General features: G+C 43.1%; 1 protein-coding gene and 1 pseudogene across 3 annotated transcripts in view; both read right to left on the reverse strand.

Annotated features, from left to right (window-relative positions):
- Nucleotides 1-19082, reverse strand: part of SPATA13 (spermatogenesis associated 13) — a 366978-nt gene that overhangs the window by 237490 nt on the left and 110406 nt on the right. The gene's annotated exons all lie outside the window — the stretch shown is intronic.
- On the reverse strand, nucleotides 1290-2788 carry LOC307102447 (elongation factor 1-delta-like; annotated as a pseudogene). Its single transcript has one exon. The product of its transcript is annotated as an elongation factor 1-delta-like (transcript).

Below are 19082 nucleotides of genomic sequence, written 5' to 3' on the forward strand. Positions count from 1 at the left end.
CATTACAGTGATAAATTTATTATTACATTTTGGTGGTAAATTTAATATTATATGTTTTTTACCGCACAAAAAATAGATGAACTGAATACATAGCATTATTAAATAGGGTTAAAGGAACAAAAATAGCTAAGTTTTATGGCAAATATTGGTTAGCACTGAAACATGAAAAAAAAAAATCCAACAAGTATAGCAGTGGTTACAGTGCTCTCAAATTGAGAATAAACTATTTATCCAAACTAGACAATGTTCAAAGTACCTCTGTATGATGAAATGCCATCTGTAAAGAACTGTTTTCTTCTCTACTCTTGGTGATGCCATACATATTTCAATTCTGGCCATCAAATGTGGTGGTGGTGGTGGTGGGGGGTTCTCCCCGATGACCAATTCTCTTCTGGCACTATCTAACTGGAGTGGGTGCAGACCCTACACATTAAGGGCTCTGCCTCACAAGACTGCCCCCACCCCCAACTTCAGATGCCAATGGCAAGTTCAGGTTGTCACCTGTGCTTCCGAGTAATTGTTTATGAATTGGAGGACCCTATGACACTCTCCTCAGGTTTGACAATTTCCTAAACGACTCACAGAACTGAGGGAAAGTTTACCTATTAGATTATCAGTTCATATATATGTATATATGTGTGTGAGTGTGTGTGTGTGTGTGTATATATATATGTATAAAATATATATAATATATATATCAACTATATATATCAACTATATATATATCAACTATATATATATCAACTATATATATATATATATATATATATATATATATATATATATATCAATATATATATATATATATACTCAAGAAAAGCCAGATGGGAGAGATGCATAGGGCAAAGTATGTGGGAGTTTCCATGCCAGCACTTCCACCAACCTGGAGGCTCTCTGAACATCATACTTTAGAGATTTTTAGAGATTTTTATGGAGGCTTCATCGGGCATGACTCATTACATTAATGACCATGGTGATTAACTCAACCTCCAGTCCCTCTCTCCTCCCTGAGAAAGTCAGAATGCGGGGCTGCGAGTGTCTCTGTTCTAATCAGGTGGTTGATCTACCATGAGCCCCCCATCCCCCCATCATCTTATTAGCATACAAAGACACTAAGCAATGGTGATTTCAAGGGCTTTAGGAGCTGTGTGCCAGGAAAAAAGGGTGCACAGAGACCAAATATATATTTATTATTACAAACTCAATTTTAAGAGCATTTTGAAAAAAATGTGTGTGTGTGTGTGTGTGTGTGTGTGTGTGTGTGTGTGTGTGAATGAGAAAGAGAGGAGGGGGCAAGAAGGAAACAGATGAGAAAATGAAAGGAGAGAAGAGTGGAGGAGAGTGGAAGAAAGCAAAGGCAGGTATCAGTCAGCAAAATGGTGTTGGATATTAACAGTGGGTCTTTGTATTTTTCCAGATTTTATCACCGGCATGTAATTTGACAGCCCGAACAAAAAGACTTTTAAATTAAGAATTACACCAGGTTAACTCTTTAGGGAAGGAAACACTGGATGGAAAGTCTGAAAACTAAATGCGTAAGTTGACAGAAAATGGAGAGCTATTTTTTTCTTCTTTAGAGAGCTGGCTGGTGCTTTAGAGTGAACACATTAATCTTAAATGTGGATGCAGTGGGAGTACAGAAGTCACTTGGTAAAAAGGTTTGGTAAGAAATTAGAGATCATGAATCGTTAAGAAATTATTATTATTTTTCTTTTTTTTTTTCCAGGAAATCTCAGTCTTTAATGGTGATTAAAGCCCAAGCCCAGTGCTTGAGCTTAGATCTTGTAGAAAGCAGTAATGTCAACGCTCTGCACGTGCTCTGCAAACTCAGTGATCTCCTCTTCCAGCAGGTGGGTCCCCACCTTGTCCTCCATGATGCACTGGATCTGGAGCTTGCAGATGCCATAGCCCACGGGCACCAGCCTGGAGCAGCCCAGGGTCAGCCCATCCAGCTGGACAGAGCACACTCAGGCCTCCAGCTGGGCCCTGTCTGTCTCTTCATCCCAGGGCTCAACATCCAGGAGGATGGAGGACTTGGCCACCAGCGCCGGCTTCTTGGCCTTCTTCTCTGCATATTGCCGCAGCCGCTCCTCCCGCAGCTTGCCGGCCTCCTTGTCATCCTCCTCATCTCTGCCAAACAGGTCGATATCGTCCTCGTCATCCTCTGCAGCGGTGGCCACCTACTTGGTGCGGGCTCCACTTGGCTCATGGGAGACACGCACTGGGTCTGCGGGCCTATGGCCCGGTGGGCAGGTGAGCTCTTCTCCAGCTCACTCAGTCGGGCCTCAGCTTGGCGATGGCCTGCCGCAGGTCCTGCACCAGCCTCGCAGGCTCTGGTTCTCCGCTGCCAGGCTGGAGATCCGCATGATGAGCTCACTGTGGGCCTGCTGGAGGCCCCAGGCCTGAACTCTGGCCCCAGGAGCCAGTCACAGGCCAATTCATCTGCTGATAGAATTTCCTTCCTGCATTGTGGTATTTAAACTCGTCGAACCAGATATCATGCACTAGGAAGTTTGTGGCCATTTTCCTGACGCCAGCCAAGGACGGGGCCACCGAAGACAAGAGCTCAGCGGTTCGGGCATTAAGAATTATCTTATCAGAGGCATAGTGCCCTGATGAGTACTCTCCAAAGTTCCCTTTTAAAAATATATATATTTTTTGTTATAAAATAAGAAATCGGGAAAGAACGCCATAAAAATCTGGTTTAATGAATTATTTTAAGGGCATACCTTTGTAATCAGTACCCAGCTCAATAAATAGAACTTTGCAGGCCACACCCAGAAGCCCTGTGCTAATTACAGTCCTTTCGCCATTATCCTGATTTTTTAAAAAAATCCTTATCTAAGGATATTTTTATTGATTTTAGAGAGGAAGAGAGAGAGAGAGAGAGAGAGAGAGAGAGAGAGAGAGAGAGAGAGAGAGAGAGAGAGAAATGTCAACGTGAGAGAAACATCAATTGGTTGCCTCCCTTCCAAGCCCTGTATGGGGATCGAAACCGCAACCTGCTATGTGCCCTGACCCGGAATCGAACCCACAACCTTTTGGTACACGAGAGGATGCTCCAAACAACTAAGCCACCCGGCCAAGGCCATTATCCTGATTTTTATAGTTAACACTTATTTGCATTTTTTGTAGCTCTTTCATCCAAGTGTCCATTCACAGATATGACAGTTTAAAAATTTTTTGACTCTTCATCTCTTTCTTATTCTTATAATTTACTTGTTTAAAAAATTGGGTAATTTGACCCATAGAAGTTTCCCAAATCTGGATTTTCCTAATTACATGTTCATGACGCTGGTCAGCACATTACTCTGTCCTGCGCACTGTTGAAAACGTGCTAATAACACATCCTGCAACAAAGGAAATGTTCTGTATGTGTACTGTCCTCTGTGGAAGCCACTGGCACATGCGGCTGCTAAACACCTGAAGTGTGGCTAGTGTAACTAAGGAGCTAAACTTTTAATTTTATATAATTTCACTTAATTAAACTTTAGATTTAAATAGTTACATGTGACTAGTGACTACCCTATTAGACAGCACAGGATGCTTAAGTTTCATCGGGATTTACAAAACAGTGATATTTGAATTCCACATGTTTTTGCTCATTAATTAATTAGAATAATTTTACAAAGAGAAGCTTATCACTTATTGTACCAAGTGGTACAGTGTGTAGAGATGGGACAAGATAAATGCTTGTTTTCCTTGCCTTTCTTCTAATCAGACTTTCAAGATAATAATTTGGCTTCTCATTATTCTCTGTAGGTGACCGCTTAGTCTTTTATATACTTTTTTTTCACTTAGTCTTTTAAAAATATCATGGTGAACTCATGGATATAAATATATTTAATGAATTTCAGTCAAATGCAATTAATATTTGTTGTAAGACTCACACTGTCCTATCTTTGTTCAGTAGGAACCTCTCCTCGTGGTCTTGACAGCTTTGGGGCTCTCTGAAATGACAAGATATGGTAGGCGCATCTTTTCACACTTCTTAACTCACATCTGAACCAGCCACTGCTCCAAGAAGCTCCACTTTCTTTTCAAGGGAAAAGATATTTCAAGACCTCTCTGCAGATCCTAGTGTTACTCATTATTTCGAGGCTATATCAGAAAACATTCTAGGACATGTTTTATTATTTAATTTTTATTTTAGAGAGAGTGGAAGGGGGGGAGAGACAGAGAGAGAGAAACATCAATGTGAGAGAGACACATCTATTGGTTGCCTCCTGCACGCACCCCCGACCAGGGCCGGAGATGGCCGGAATGGAACCTGAGACCCTTCATTCTGCAGGCCGATGCTCTATCCACTCAGCAAAACTGGCTGGGAGCGGGGAGGAATGATTTATTATTAAAATAAAAAATATCTCAGGAGTTTAGTACTATGTGGGTTTCATTTTGTTTTTAAATATAATTTCTTCTGCTTCACATTTGTAAATTCTTTCTTCCACACCAAGAATCCTGTTTTTCAAGGACTGAGGCGATAACGGAGTTAGAGTATCCCATGATTACTTATTTACTTGACTCACAGCATGTACACAACAGTCTCAGAATAAAAACACTAATAGTCCCACAGATCTGAGGTCAATGGATTTTCAACACTAGAGTGACAAGTCAACCCAATGGGGCAAGAATAGTCTTTTCAGCAAATGGTGCTGGGAAAACTAGATATCCAAATGCAGAAGAATGATGTTGGATACCTACCTCATACCCATCCACAAAAATTAACTCAAAATGGGTCACAGACCTAAATGTGCAGCTAAAACTATAAAACTCTTAGAAAAAAAACACAGATATAAAGTTTTGTAACCTTGGATTAGGCAACAGTTTCTTAGATATGACATTTAAAATACAGACAACAAAAGACAAAAGTAAATACATTGTACATGTTCTCCCGATTCTTTCTCCATTTTTCAGTCATACTTTATCTATGTTGCCTGAGCATATAGCCATTTCATATATTCCTTTTCTTTTTTTTACACCAATTTACTCTTAGTTCTCCAAATAACTGATGTTTATTGCTCTCATTAATACTTATGCCAATGTGATTTGAGGCATTTTGGTTTTCTGCAGCTTTATTTTTCTGGTGAATTCCTCAGGAAGGGTTCATGACCAATATCTCTTAAGTATTTATATGTCAGTGACAGTTTGTGCCCTTTTTACTTAAAAGCCAGTTTTGTTCCAAATAAAACTCTTACTTCACATTTTCTTGCCTTGAAGGCCTTCAACATAATATACTATTCTCTTCAGACTTAAAGTGTTACGTTGAAATGTCTGATGATAATGTAATTTCCTTTCCCTCAAAAATCACTTGCTAGATGCTCTAATATTTTTTTCCTTTTAAAGTCCAATAATTTTACTAAACATGCTTTGGCATTGGTCATTTTGGGTAATATACTCAGGCAGTGTCTCAGGTCAATAAGTAGTATAGAAATTCGCTTTTGCTTAAAGGATAGTTTTTATTATTTGATTGGTTCCTTTCTTTGCCTTTCTTCTTCAGGAACTTTCAAGATTTGTAAGTTGTATCTTCTTTGCTTATTTTAAAATATTTTCATTTTCTCTCAAATCCTTTTTACCTTTAAAAAACTATTTAAAATGTCTTCCTTTTTCTCTTAAAGTATAGTCAGTTTTGTTTATTGATGTTCAAGTTCTTTTAGTTTGATCTTCATTACTGAAATGACTTTTTCTTTTATTTCTAATTGCTTTTTGTTTTGTTATTTTACTTTTGAGGTTTTTCATTTTGATTTTCTTTTTTAAAATTTCGTTATTGATTAAGGTATTACATATGTATCCTTATTCCCCCATAACCCCCCCAACACCCCTCCCCCCATTCATGCCCTTACCCCCCTGTTGTCTGTGTCCATTGGTTAGGCTTATATGCATGCATATAAGTCCTTTGGTTGATCTCTCCCCCTTACCCCCACCCTCCTCTACCTTCCCTGAGGTTTGATGTTCTGATCATTTTGATTTTCATTCATTCATACTTTGGATCATTTTCTTAAACATTTTTTAGGTTGTTTTGATATGAAAACTCCCTTTTGAATTTGTTCTATGAATATATTTTCTGTGGTGCTTCTATTTTTTCCTGTGGTAAGTTTGTATGGGATTTGTATTTGATATTTATCTACTTCCCATTTTCATGCAGTATTAGTTTTCCTGCACTAATAGGAGGGTGGCCAAGGTAGCTCTTCGGACTTCATAGAGCTTCTATTTTTTCATGTAGAAATAAAAAATGCTGACTTATTCTGAGACTTGCCATCCTCTCCCCACTTTTATCCGGACCTTCTCTTTCTAGCTCTAAGAGGTCTCTCCTCCGTGCGGTGCCCTAATATGCATTTAGACTGGGAGAAACTTCCTCTTATTTTTAGCTGCACTTCTTGGCCTGGCCCACCCCGCTTTCTGCTGAATACCTGTTGGCTATATTGGAGTTCTCCTTTCCTGAGGTCAGTCAGGTGGCCTGTGGTCCCCTCTCCTTTTTCCTCCATAGACACAGAAACTATGCAGGTCTCATTTCTGTTAGTGGTTTTGGCTCCACGTGCTTGAGTTCTTATGGATACCTCAAACCTAGTTTTGTTGTAATTGCTGTGCATGGAGCAGGAGTGAGAGGTAGGGGGTAGGGAGGGGAGGAAGAGATAAAAAATCTGGTTGCTTTATCTGTTTTCATGTCGGGATTCAGAGAAATTTGTTGCTGTCACTGCCATCTCCCCCGATTGTTTTGAGCTAGGAAAAAGTGGTCATCAGGTGTATGTTCAAAACTGAACTTTGGCTCTTTTCTCCCCAATTTTATTTTCTTCTATATTTCCTATACTCTTGGGGTCCTGGATTTAGTAGATCATATTCTGGATTTCCCGAGTCATTTACCATTAAATTAATGTTATTTAATTTCTCAGTTGTAAACAACTACCCCACTGGATTATTGAGAGGTTTGAAGGGATAATGGAAAGCATCTAGCACAAGGCTTGGTGTATAGTAAACTCTCAATGTTTGAGAGCCCAGAAACTCATCTTGCGAGCACCCCCTCCTTCACCCTCCCTGCACCGGTCCCCAGGGAGCCCTGCTAATCCTGGCCGCACTGCAGCTCTGCAGGCCCCATTGCAGTCTGCGCTGCCCCGGGTCTGCTGGGACTCTGCAGCAGCCGCCTAACTAAATTCTGTGACTCCTCCTTTGCTCCCCTTTAATCCAGGCCGCGCAAGGCAACCTGAGCGGCCTTTTAAAAATTAAAATCTGACATGTCATGCTCTTACTTAAATCCCTAAAGGCAGCCTTTTACTCTTGGGATACAATTCAGAGTCCCACCCGTGGACTCCTAGGCCCAGCATGATCTGACCCCACACAGTCCTTCAGGCTCCCGCCTCGCCTCGCTGTGTTCTGGCCACACTGGCCTTTCTCCCAGCGCTCTCCTCTGCTGGGTGTACTGCAAGGCACGCTGCCTCTCTGTGGAATGCTCTTCTCAGTTTACTTCACTCACCCGTACTTTGTCCATTTTAAATGTCACTTCATTATTGGGACCTGCTATGGCTCAGTATACACCTTTGGGATAGTAGAACTGGGAAGGCTAACCTACAGAGCCAAATATTTTTGTAGGGAAAAAAAACCCATACCCCTCACACCTATCCAAAGTAGGACCTTCTTGTTATATTCTATTGTAATACTGTTTTTTTCCTTTACAGCACTAATCATAATTTTAAGCTATATATTTATCTGTTTAATGTCTAATCCTCCCCAAGACCATAAGCCCTAGGATGCCATGGTTATGTCTGTTTTCTTCTTTATTTTATTCCAACGCTCAGCCTAGTGCCCAGCACACACTAGTTCACAGTAAAAGTCACTGAACAAAAACATAAACTAGGCATGGCCAGATTCAGTGACGCAGTAGACAGTGAGATTCTGAGAGATAAGAGACTCCACCCAGGAGAAGTAGGAAGTAACCCTCCCAGCTCCTCAGGGGCGGACATAGTTACAGTGTTGTGCTTGTTCTGGAATAAAGAGCGCTGGATGTAGCCCTGACATCTAGGTTCTTGTCACAAGAACATGGTTGTGGTAAAGGGGGTCCGAGAGATGCAGTGTTGTGGGTCTGGTGACACCATACAAGACACATTTCAGACAGATTAGATGTGAGAATTTTTATAACTGAACCGGTCAAAGGAAGAGTCATTTGGGGCAGTTTAGCTGAGCAAGTTAACCTAGGAAGCCAGATTTTTATGCATGGAAATGAAGGGATGTTTCATGTTCACTGTTTTGAGTTTTCCCAGAGGAGAGGAGCTTGTGGATACATACAACATACAAAACCCAGTATAATTTTCTCAATTATCTACAGTGGGTTTTTAAAGAAATTTAAGTGTGATAAAATATACATAAAATTTACCATCTTAACCATTTTTAAGTGTACAGTTCAGTAGTGTTAGGTACATTCACATTGTTGAGCAACTCAGAACGCTCTTTGTCTTGTAAAACTAAAGCTCTATACCCATTAAACCCTAACTCCTCATCCCTCTCTTCCCCCAGCAAAAGGTAATGCAGGCGATTATGAAGTGGTTTAGATGGAGTGACTGAGCTCAGTTCATACGGGGATCATTGAAAGACGAAGGGACCTGAACTTAGTCCTTGTCCTTTTTAATATCATGATAAACAGACATGTTCCCCACTCTAGCTCTAGGTGGTTCTAGAATTGACCTTAACATTTGTCTTGAGAAATAAAGAGGTCCCCCTGCCCCCTCCTAGACTGGAAAGACAAATGAACTAACAAAAAAAGAAATTTATGAAGAAGTTGACATTTTTATAGGGAAGACCAGCCAAGAGTGACAAATAGAAGACACGTAATGAGAGCTGTATAAAGAAAACATCCAGGCAAGGAGAGGTTATGATAGTTAAGAAAGGAGAGAAGTAAATACTCAGTATTTAGTGTGTACTAGAAACTAGTTTTGTTTTTAACTCTTGTGTTAACTGGGTATTAAGTTGTTTATAAGTGGAAAATAAGAGTTCCATGAAGTTCTTAGTGGGTGGCTCTCAAACTTCAGAGTGTACACAATTCTGGAAGGGTGACTATTACTGGTAAAATTAAATTCCCAAGTTCTAGATTTCAACTTATTAGGGCAAGAAGAGACCCAGGACCCTGCATTTTAAAACAAGCATCCTGCCTGCCTCATCCAGTTCAGGAAGTCATTTCACCTTAAGAAAATCTATATCACAAACTATACGAGCCCTTTTAAAATTGGCAAATTGCTATAGAGCAATTGAATCCCTAATGACACACAACAGTGGGATACTGGTGACTGGTAAGTGAACTTCAGCATTTCCTGACATTTACTCAATTCCGGAAGGATGAACAGCTTGAGGGAACCCAAAGATGTTTATTTTCACCCTTTATAAAATAGATTTGAAACCAGGCTCAGTCACAAAGAGAAACAGCAGATTCCCACTGATGTTTCTCAGTGGTGCTGACCTTTTAACCCTATGAAATGTAGGGCCTCTTTATTAGGGTCAGGTGGGAAAATGGATGGATTGTTTATTGCTTTGCAAATATTACAAGTGAAACATAACCTTGCTAACAAAATGTGATCAGTTGCACTATTTACCAGGATGCTCTGGAAAAATAAGATTAATTATCCTAGCTTGCTATTCTGTTCTCAGATTCTATTTGAAAGGAAATGATCATCTTTATTGTCACTGAAAAGATACCAAATATTTTAAAATTCAACTTGATGTTAGTGCTTCAGGCTTTCTCAAGCAATTTTTTTGTTCTTACTAGCTTTTTCAGTAAGCCCACACAAGAGAGTCTGTGGAATATGATAACCTCACAAAAAAATACCCAAATGTAATTACTAAAAATGGCTGCCTTCTTTTTAAGATACAACCCAAAAGGATAGAACTATTAAGCTGCCAAACATGGCAGTTTAAAGGGGAATAACTAGTATATCGATAGAACAATATGTTTGTGGTTTTTTAAAAATTCCATTTTCAGATTTAAAAAAAATATTTATTGTTGAGAGCATTACAAATGTCCCCCCTTTCCCCCCATTGCCTCCCTCCACCTGGTTTCTGCCCAGCCCCAGGCCTTCTCTTTTGTTGTGAGATAAGGTAATGTGCCCATTTTTAATGTATCCTATCTAATAAAAGAGTACTATGCAAATTGACCATCACTCCAACACACAAGATGGCCGCCCCCATGTGGACACAAGATGGTTGCCACAGGATGGCCAGCAGGGGAGGGCAGTTGTGGGCGATCAGACCAGCAGGGGAGGGCAGTTGTGGGGGACCAGGCCTGCAGGGGAGGGCAGTTGGGGGCGGCCAGGCCAGCAGGGAGGACAGTTAGGGACAACTAGGTTGGCAGGGGAGGGCAGTTGGGGGTGACCAGGCCTGCAGGGGAAGGCAGTTGGGGGTGACCAAGCCGGTGGGGGAGGGCAGTAAGGGGTGACCTGGATGGCAGGGTGTTAGGGACAATCGGACCAGCAGGGGAGCAGTTAGGCATCGATCAGGCTGGCAGGGGAGTGGCTAGGGGATGATCAGGCTGGCAGGCAGAAGCGGTTAGGGGCAATCAGGCAGGCAGGCAGGCGAGCAGTTGGGAGCCAGCAGTCCTGGATTGTGAGAGGGCTGTCCGACTGCCCGTTTAAACGTCCCTCGAGGGGTCCTAGATTGGTGAAGGTGCAGGCTGGGCTGAGGGACACACACACACACACACACACCATGCATGAATTTTGTGCACCGGGCCTCTAGTATATGCATAAAAGATCTTTGGTTAATCTCTTCCCAACCCCCCCCTCTACCCTCTTTCCTCTGAGATTCGTCAGTCTGTTCCATGTTTCCATGCCTCTGATTCTATTTTATTCATCAGTTTATTTTGTTCATTAGATTTCTTGTTCATTTATTTTGATTTTTTGATTTTTAGATTCAATTGTTGATAGATATGTATTTATTGACATTTTATTGTTCATATTTTTTATCATTTTCCCCTCTCCTCCTCCTCCTCCTCCTTCCTCTTCTTAAAGAATATCCTTCAACATTTCATATAATCCTGGTTTGGAGGTGATGAACTCCTTTAGCTTTTTCTACTGTGAAGCTCTTTATCTGACCTTCAATTCACAGCAGTCAAATTGAGAGAAGTAGAATATATAATGGTGGTTACCAGGGGCTGGGGTTGGGGAAGGGGGAAATGAGGAGTTGTTTAATGGGGAGAAAGTTTCAGTTTTACAAGACGAAGAGTTCTGAAAATTGGTTGCACAATAATGTGAATATACTTGATACTATTGAATTATACAGTTAAATGGTTAAGATGGTAAATTTTATATGTATCTACCTCAATTAAAAATAAAAAAGTAACTTTAAAAGCTCAACAATAAGAAAACAAACAACTTGATTTAAAAAATAGGAAAAAGACCTGAACAGACACCTTACCAAAGAAAATATACAGGTGGCAAATAAGCATATGGAAGATGCTCAAGATCATGTCATTATGGAACTGCAAATTAAACAACAGTGAAAAACTACTACACCTATTAGAATTACCCAAATCCAAACACAGACAACACCGTGCACTGGTAAGGATGTGGAGCAACATAAACTCTCACTCACTGTGATAGGAATGCAGATGGTACAAAACTAAACATACTCATACCAAACAATTCAGCAATCATGCTCCTTGCTATTTACCCAAAGGAATTGAAAACTTATGTTCATGCAAAAAACACACACGGATGTTTACAGCAGTTTTATTCATAATTGCCAACACTTGGAAGCAGCCAAGACATTCCTCAGTAGACGAATAGATGAATACGCTGTGGTGCATCCAGACAATGTTATATTATTCAGCACTAAAAACAAATGAGCTGTCATTTCCACAGAAAACCATAGAGGAAACTTAGATGCATATTAGTAAGTGAAAGAAGGCATTCTGAAAAGCTACATACTGTATGATTCCAACTGTATGACATTCTGAAAAAGGCAAAACTATGGAGACAGTGGTTGCTAAGGGTTAGGGGGAAAGAGGGAGGAATAGGTGGAGCACAGAGAATTTTTAGGGCAGTGAAACTGCTTTTATGATACTGCTAGAGGCCCGGTGCATGAAAATTCATGCACTCAGGGGGGTCTCTCAGCCCAGCCTGCATGTTCTCACAATCCAGGACCCCTCGGGTAGGGTCTAGTCCCATCACAGCATGGCTCTGGTTCCCTGGGCCTGCGGGCCAGGGGTAGGGACCAAGAGGCCAGTCCGATGGGAGCATGGCTCTGTTCCCACAGCTCCCTCCCACCACCGCACCACGGGCAGACTCCCGCCACGCCAGCCGGGACCCAGGAATGACTCCCACCGTGCCGGCCGGGACCCAGACTCACTCCCGCCATGCCGGCTGGGACCCTAGCCTGGTATTTGGTCATCCATCTGGTCGTTTAGGTTGTGACGGACCCTGGCTTTTTATATATTAGGATAATGATGGACACATGTCATTATACATTTGTCCAAACCCTCAGAATGTACAACACCATGAGTGAAACAATGTAATCTATGGACTTTGGGTGACTATGATGTGTGAGTGTAGGCTCATTCATGTAACATATGTACTGCTCTGGTGCAGGATATTGATATTGAATATGTAACTGGGGGGGGGGGGGGCAGTAATATATGGGAAATTACTTTTCACTCATTTTTTCTGTGAACCTAGAACTGCTCTAAAAAATTAAGTTTATTTAAAAATAATAAGTAAGTACAGCTGCCATCCTGCTAGGATGGTACTCAGATCTTGTCTTCTAGGCTGTTGACCCAACAATCAATGTTTATTACCTAGTATATCAGTTAGAAGAAAAAAGCAGTAAATGTCCAGTTCCATGCTCAGTTTCATATGCATTTTTATTTCCAGGGGAAGAAGAATGAGACTGGAGCTTCAAACTGGAGTACGGAGTGTAAACAGGTTCAGAGCTTGAGTCAGCTGGGTTCAGGTTCTCACCCCAAGTCAGACAGTTAGCAGTCACGTGACCTTGGGTACATTCTGTAAGGCTCTGAGTCTCAGTTCCTCATCTGTAAAATAAAAACACTATCCACCTCAAATATTGTTTTGGGAATCCACTGCCACATCGGTAGCATTTGGTGCATGATAGTTCCCCGTTTCCTGCGGCCATGTCTCAGCATTAGCCTTCATGTGACAATCGGCCATTACTTAACGAAGCAAGATCACAGGTCAGGAACATGCGATCCTAGGCATCTTAATCTCAGGCATTGGACTAATGCATAAAGGAGAGAGTCCAACATGGCTCTAGAGACATTATAAAATTATTGATCAATGTGGTTGGGCAAAGGGAGCCAGGAGAGAAGCTGGAGAAAGGCCTGAGCCCCGAGGGATGTGAGTGCTCACCTCAGGGCCTGCACATGGCCAGCCAGAGGCAGCAGCCTGGTCAGTATGCTCCACCTCAGCTGAGTCACAGCAGCAGCTCCTGGGGGAGGCGGAGCTCGGGTGGCTCCCAGGACACCAGGCTGGGCGGGAGACTTGCCGAATGGGAGATCAAAGAGCTTCCCAGGGTGCCCAGAGGCCTTCCCAGACCCCGTGACCTGGAGGACTATGTGTGTGGGGGGAGAAAGTTGGTGGGCAGGGGTATTTCTAACTTCACTCCTAGAATGCCTGATTTTGTCCTGCTGTTCACTGACTTGAAAACTGAATCACTTAAAATCTTTGACAGTCCATCAGAATTTCAAAAGCCCAAAGATTTGTCACCTGAATGGGAGCCAGAAACCTTCAGGATTTCATTAGGATTCCAAGAAATTAAACTGCTTTTAAGTGCCTGGATGCTGTCCATGGCTAGGGGTGACTCACAATCTATTTTCTCCCAGGGTCCCTGAGAGAAAACCAGAGCTCTTGATTCATCAGCGGTGGGTCCAAACCCTGGCCCTGGGGGTGGAGGTGGAGGTGGATTGGGCTGGACAGCAGTTGGCTGTGACTGAGAAGCTTTGCAGATCCTCAGGGTCAGGGAGCAGGGCACTGATGCAGGACTCATGCCAGGACTGGGAGGACCCAGGCCTCCTGTCTATAGGTGCCCACTCCACCCCTTGCCCCGAGATCTGGGCTGACGTGCATGGGGGCCTGCTGCATGAACAGGTTTTACTGGTGATTTTTGGAGCATCAGTGCGAGGCTCAGAGGGAAAGCCTTTGTGGGCACTGAGAAATTTAAGAGGCCCTCATCCCACTGTGTTCACCGGAGAGAGCCCGTTACAGCAGCTGCCACTGTTTTTCCATGTTTCCTTTTTGCCTTTATTGAAAATGTTCAGAAAATATTTGAAATCAGACTCACTTGTTAGCTCAGATTAGAGACTAGAATTGTTTTGTTTTGTGATTTTGTTTTTTTGTTAATCCTCACCCGGGGATATTTTTCCATTGATTTTTAGAGAGAATGGAAAGGTGGGGAAGAGAGAGAAACATCAATGTTGCCTCCCACACACGCCCTGACCGGATTGAGTCTTCGAGCCTGCAACTGAGGTACTTGCCCTGGACCAGAATTGAACCCACGACTCTTCAGTCCACGCTCTATCCACTGAGCCAAACCAGCTAGGACAGTGGTCGGCAAACTCGTTAGTCAACAGAGCCAAATATCAACAGTAAAATGATTGAAATTTCTTTTGAGAGCCAAATTTTTTAAACTTAAACTTCTTCTAATGCCACTTCTTCAAAATAGACTCGCCCAGGCCGTGGTATTTTGTAGAAGAGCCACACTCAAGGGGCCAAAGAGCCGCATGTGGCTCGCGAGTCGCAGTTTGTTGACCACAGAGCTAGGGTAAGACTAGGATCTTTATTGTGCAGTAGGCTTGTTTTCTTCCTGCTCTCGGCTGCTACTTGATTCAGCCTCGATTTGCTGCCTTTCTTGAAGCTCATCTACTCCTCAACTTGCTTCAGCTGCCACCACAATCCAGAGGCTACCAAACCAACAGCTCTAACCCTCTCTCTTTTCTGGATTTTAGTTCTGCAGCTCCTGTTTGCTGGAACTTTCTAGTTGGTGCCTACCATGAGAATGTCTTCAAGAGAATTTAAAATCCCACCTTTGATTCTCCTATATCATGCTTTATCTGAACTATTTCTTCTCCAGGCCACGGGTCTTAAACCTTGAACTCATCCTTGCTACTGCTATGCTCCTCTGCCTCCGTCTCTGAATTGCTTCTAACCAGTCATCAAGTCCTATTGAGCTTGCCTCTTAAATCAATCTATTCTTGTGTTTTTACTATAATAAAGACTGAAGTTACACAGTCAAGAGTAAACAGATGCAATCACTTTCCAATTAATAGGCTGTGATATGTGATTTATAACATTTTTTTTCCTTTATTGATTTTTAGAGAGAGGAAGGGAGAGGGATAGAGAGATAGAAGCATCGATGAGAGAGAAACATCATCAATCAGCTGCCTCCTGCATGACCCCTGGGGGATCGAGCCCACAACCCAGGCATGTGCCCTGACCAGGAATCAAACCAATGACCTCCTGGTTCATGGTTGACGCTCAACCACTGAGCCACACCAGCTGGGCAATGTTGCGATTGATAATAATCCATAATATTATATATTTTTGTCTTTGTCCACGTCCATGGTTCTACATGGACACGTGCCACAGAGCTCCTAAAACCCTGTAATCTCCTAAGTAAGAGTGATGGGAGCATCTGTTATTACAATATTTGTTCTTTTTTTCCAATGGTTCTTGAAATAACTCCAGAGTAATAAAGGTGAAAGGAGTGTCTTGCTATTTATAACAAGCCCTTTCAATCTGAGTTTATGTTACTGAGGCAATCTCTGGAAAGCCCCTTGATAACCGCAGGAAGGGACCTGGTTACCAGGGGAACCAACCCGTGATTAGAGGGTTGGAACTTTCAGCCTCCACCTCGGACCTCTGAGGAGAGGAGAGGGGCCGGAGGTTGAGTTCATCACCAATGGCCAAGGCTTTATTCAGCCACGTCTATCGTGTAATGACGCTTCCACAAAAGTCAAACCAAAGGGGCTCAGAACGCTTTCCCGTTGGTAAACGTGTGGAGGTGCTGGGAGGGTGGCATGCCCAGAGAGGACATGAGACTTCCACGCCTCCTCCCCTACGCCCTGCCCTCTGCATCTCTTCCATCTGGCTGTTTCCGAGTTGTATTTTCTTTTAATAAACTGGTAATCTGGTAAGCAAGCTGTTTTCCTGAGTTCTGTGAGCCATTCTAGAAAATAATTGAACCTAAGGAGGGGGCTGGGGGAACCTCTAATTTGTAGCCAGTTGCTCAGAAACACAGGTGATAATGGGACTTGACATTGGCATCTGAGGGGGGCATTCTGGTGGGACTGAGCCCCCAACCGGGGGATCTAATACTGTCTCCAGGTAGATAGTGTCAGAATTGAGTGAAATTGTAGGCCCCCCAGATGGTGTTAGAAGCACCCTCCTTCACATCTGGTATCAGAAGTGGAATACTGAGAAGCATACAGAGCATTTTCCTTAACCCCTACTCTCCTGTCTTCCTCCTCTAATTCGGCTGTTCCACAGCAGTCGGGTGACTCTTTCCAAAACGTGACACAGAGGACTCCCTGTTATAAAACTTTAGTGACTTCCCTTTGCAAAAGTTGCCAGATAAAAGGACAGGATGTCCGATGAAATTTGAATTTCAAATAAGTAACAAATAAAATTTTAATAACTTTTAGTATAAGTATGTCCTAAATATTTCTATGATACTGAAGGGTTGGTAGAGTGCCCAGGAAAGGGAGTCTGAATGCTGCACTATTTGCTTCTAAATCCGCACAGCCGTGGGCGGCTGGCGATGGATTCCAGTGCACTAAGCGCTTTCTGCACCTGACTCGGGCCTCACTCTCTGAGCACCACTTGCTCTTCCTTTCCACATGTCAGGGAAACTCTGTTTTCCCATGCAATATGTAGGACATACTTATACTAAAAGTTATTAGTTGTTTATCTGAAATGCAAATTTAACTGAGCATTGTATTTTATTTGCCAAATCTGGTGATCCTACTCCTTGACTACATAACAGAAATCAAATGCACTCATGTGGCATTAAAGGCTCTCTGCCGTCTGATCTTTGCCTACTACTCTTGTTAGTCAAACCTGTCCACTCCGTACTTTGGCAATAATATTCCTCCAGCCCAGAGCTGTCTCTGCTGAGGTAGCGTTTGTATCCTATCTGGCTGTGATCTGGTTAAGACGCTTTGCAATATTAACCCTTTGCACTCACTTGCTTTTTTCTCGATTCCTTTATTCTACTCGGGATTTAATTTTTTAAATACCCCAGATTTTACAAAGCGCGGCAGTAGCATAAAAAACTGGAGTTTCTTTTCATACAAACTTATTTATTTGGATTTTTTTATATTTCAAATTATTGATACATTCAAATACAATTCGACATACGAGCTGCTACCGATGCTAACCGTGTTGAGTCATACTCGACATCCGAGTGCAAAAGGTTAATAGTACCCTGGGACTCCGTAACACTGGAGATCCAGGAAGCACTCTGGGCCTTAAATGGCGCTGCTCCTCACCTGGGCAAGAGCACGGACGCTAACATTCCCACAGCAAGGCCAGCTGCAATTGTGCCAACACTTGGTACGCAGCGGGCTGGGTTTCCGAATCCTGCAGAGCGGAGGAGACCCCTCCCTGCAAAGGCAGCTGGTGCACATGGGAGGGAATAAAAGGTCAGGGAAGGGCAAATCCAACATCTACACAAGGCACCCCATTTTAGACAGGGGCCTTCCCTCTTGAACCTAGCATCCCTCTGGCCTCCTTATTTGGTCCAAACACTCCTGATTCCCGCGGCGGTCTTCACGTGACAGGCTCTGCCCACGCACAGTCTAAGTGAGTCAGCGTTGCTCCATAAGGCGGACTCAGAGTCAGACCCGCCTTCTACATTAGGGTCTCTGGATCAACAATAACAACAAAAGAACTGTCTCCCCTTGACCTGACGCCCATGCTCCTGAGAGTGCACATGAAATCGAGTCAGGTGCTCACCACCCCATCATCCCGGCTTTTACACTCAGTTCATGGGTCAACAAAACCCCAGATCTTTTTCTCATAAATTGTCAAGCTAGATTGGCTTCCTCTGACCTTCCTCTGACCTATCCTTGACTTTTCACATGGGAATCTGTGCTGTTGTATGTCTGCTGGACTTCAGGTCAGTATTCAAAACCATTTGTAACCTGGCTCTGACAACTATTCCGTCCGCCACCATTCCATCTTGGGCTCCCTGAGCCTGCGGTATACCGTGGGAGAGCCCACAGATGGGCACGGGCAGTCGGTGGAAATTCTTCTCCAGCTGAAAAACTATTCAGTGTATTTCTTCCCATAAGAAATTCTAAGTATCCCAGACATGTGGGAAGAAGAGCAAGTGGTGCTCAGAGGTGAGGCCCGAGTCAGGTGCAGAAAGTGCTTTAGTGCACTGGAATCCATCACCAGCCGCCCACGACTGTGCTCATTTAGAAGCAAATAGTGCCACATCCAGACTCCCTTTCCTGGGCACTCTACCCACCCTTCAGTATCATCGCAAGCAACTTCTCTCTCACGTGGGCCCAGCTGCTCCGCCTTCCCTTGTTTCTCAAAAGAATCAGAACTGTGAGCACAGAGCTTTCCCCACCTAGCAAAAGCCTGGGGCACCAGAGGGTCCCAGTCCCCTTTCCACCCACATCTTACCAATGAATCTACTGTAAATTGTCCCTCTCTTTGCTTCTCTCATCCAGCATGTTGCTAAGTTACAGAAGATAATTAGGAACAGGTTTGGGAGCTCATTACAATTCTAAACATGATTCTCCTCTCCTCCCACTCTCCCCTCTTCCCCAGCCCCTCCTTTCTCTTCCCAAGATGCTTTGCAATATTAATAGTGCCCTGGGACTCAGAGCGGAGGAGGAGACCCCTCTGGAGCAGGAGGAGCAGGAGGAAAATGCTTCACAAATACTGGTCTAACCAAAAGCAAGAAAAACGTTAAGTTTTCAGAGCAGGTAACACCAAGCTGGGCATGGTGAGAGCTGCACAAATAAATCCATGTTGCAGAAACCCATGAAGTACTTGGTTGGCCCTTGCTCTGCTTCAAGGAAAATGTCGGAAAAGTACCTTCACCTTTAGATGGAGATTGTTGGCTCTGGCTGACACCTGGAACGGGTA

Source organism: Cnephaeus nilssonii (genome assembly GCF_951640355.1).
Source record: "Cnephaeus nilssonii genome assembly, chromosome: 6".
NCBI classification, from domain to species: domain Eukaryota; kingdom Metazoa; phylum Chordata; class Mammalia; order Chiroptera; family Vespertilionidae; genus Cnephaeus; species Cnephaeus nilssonii.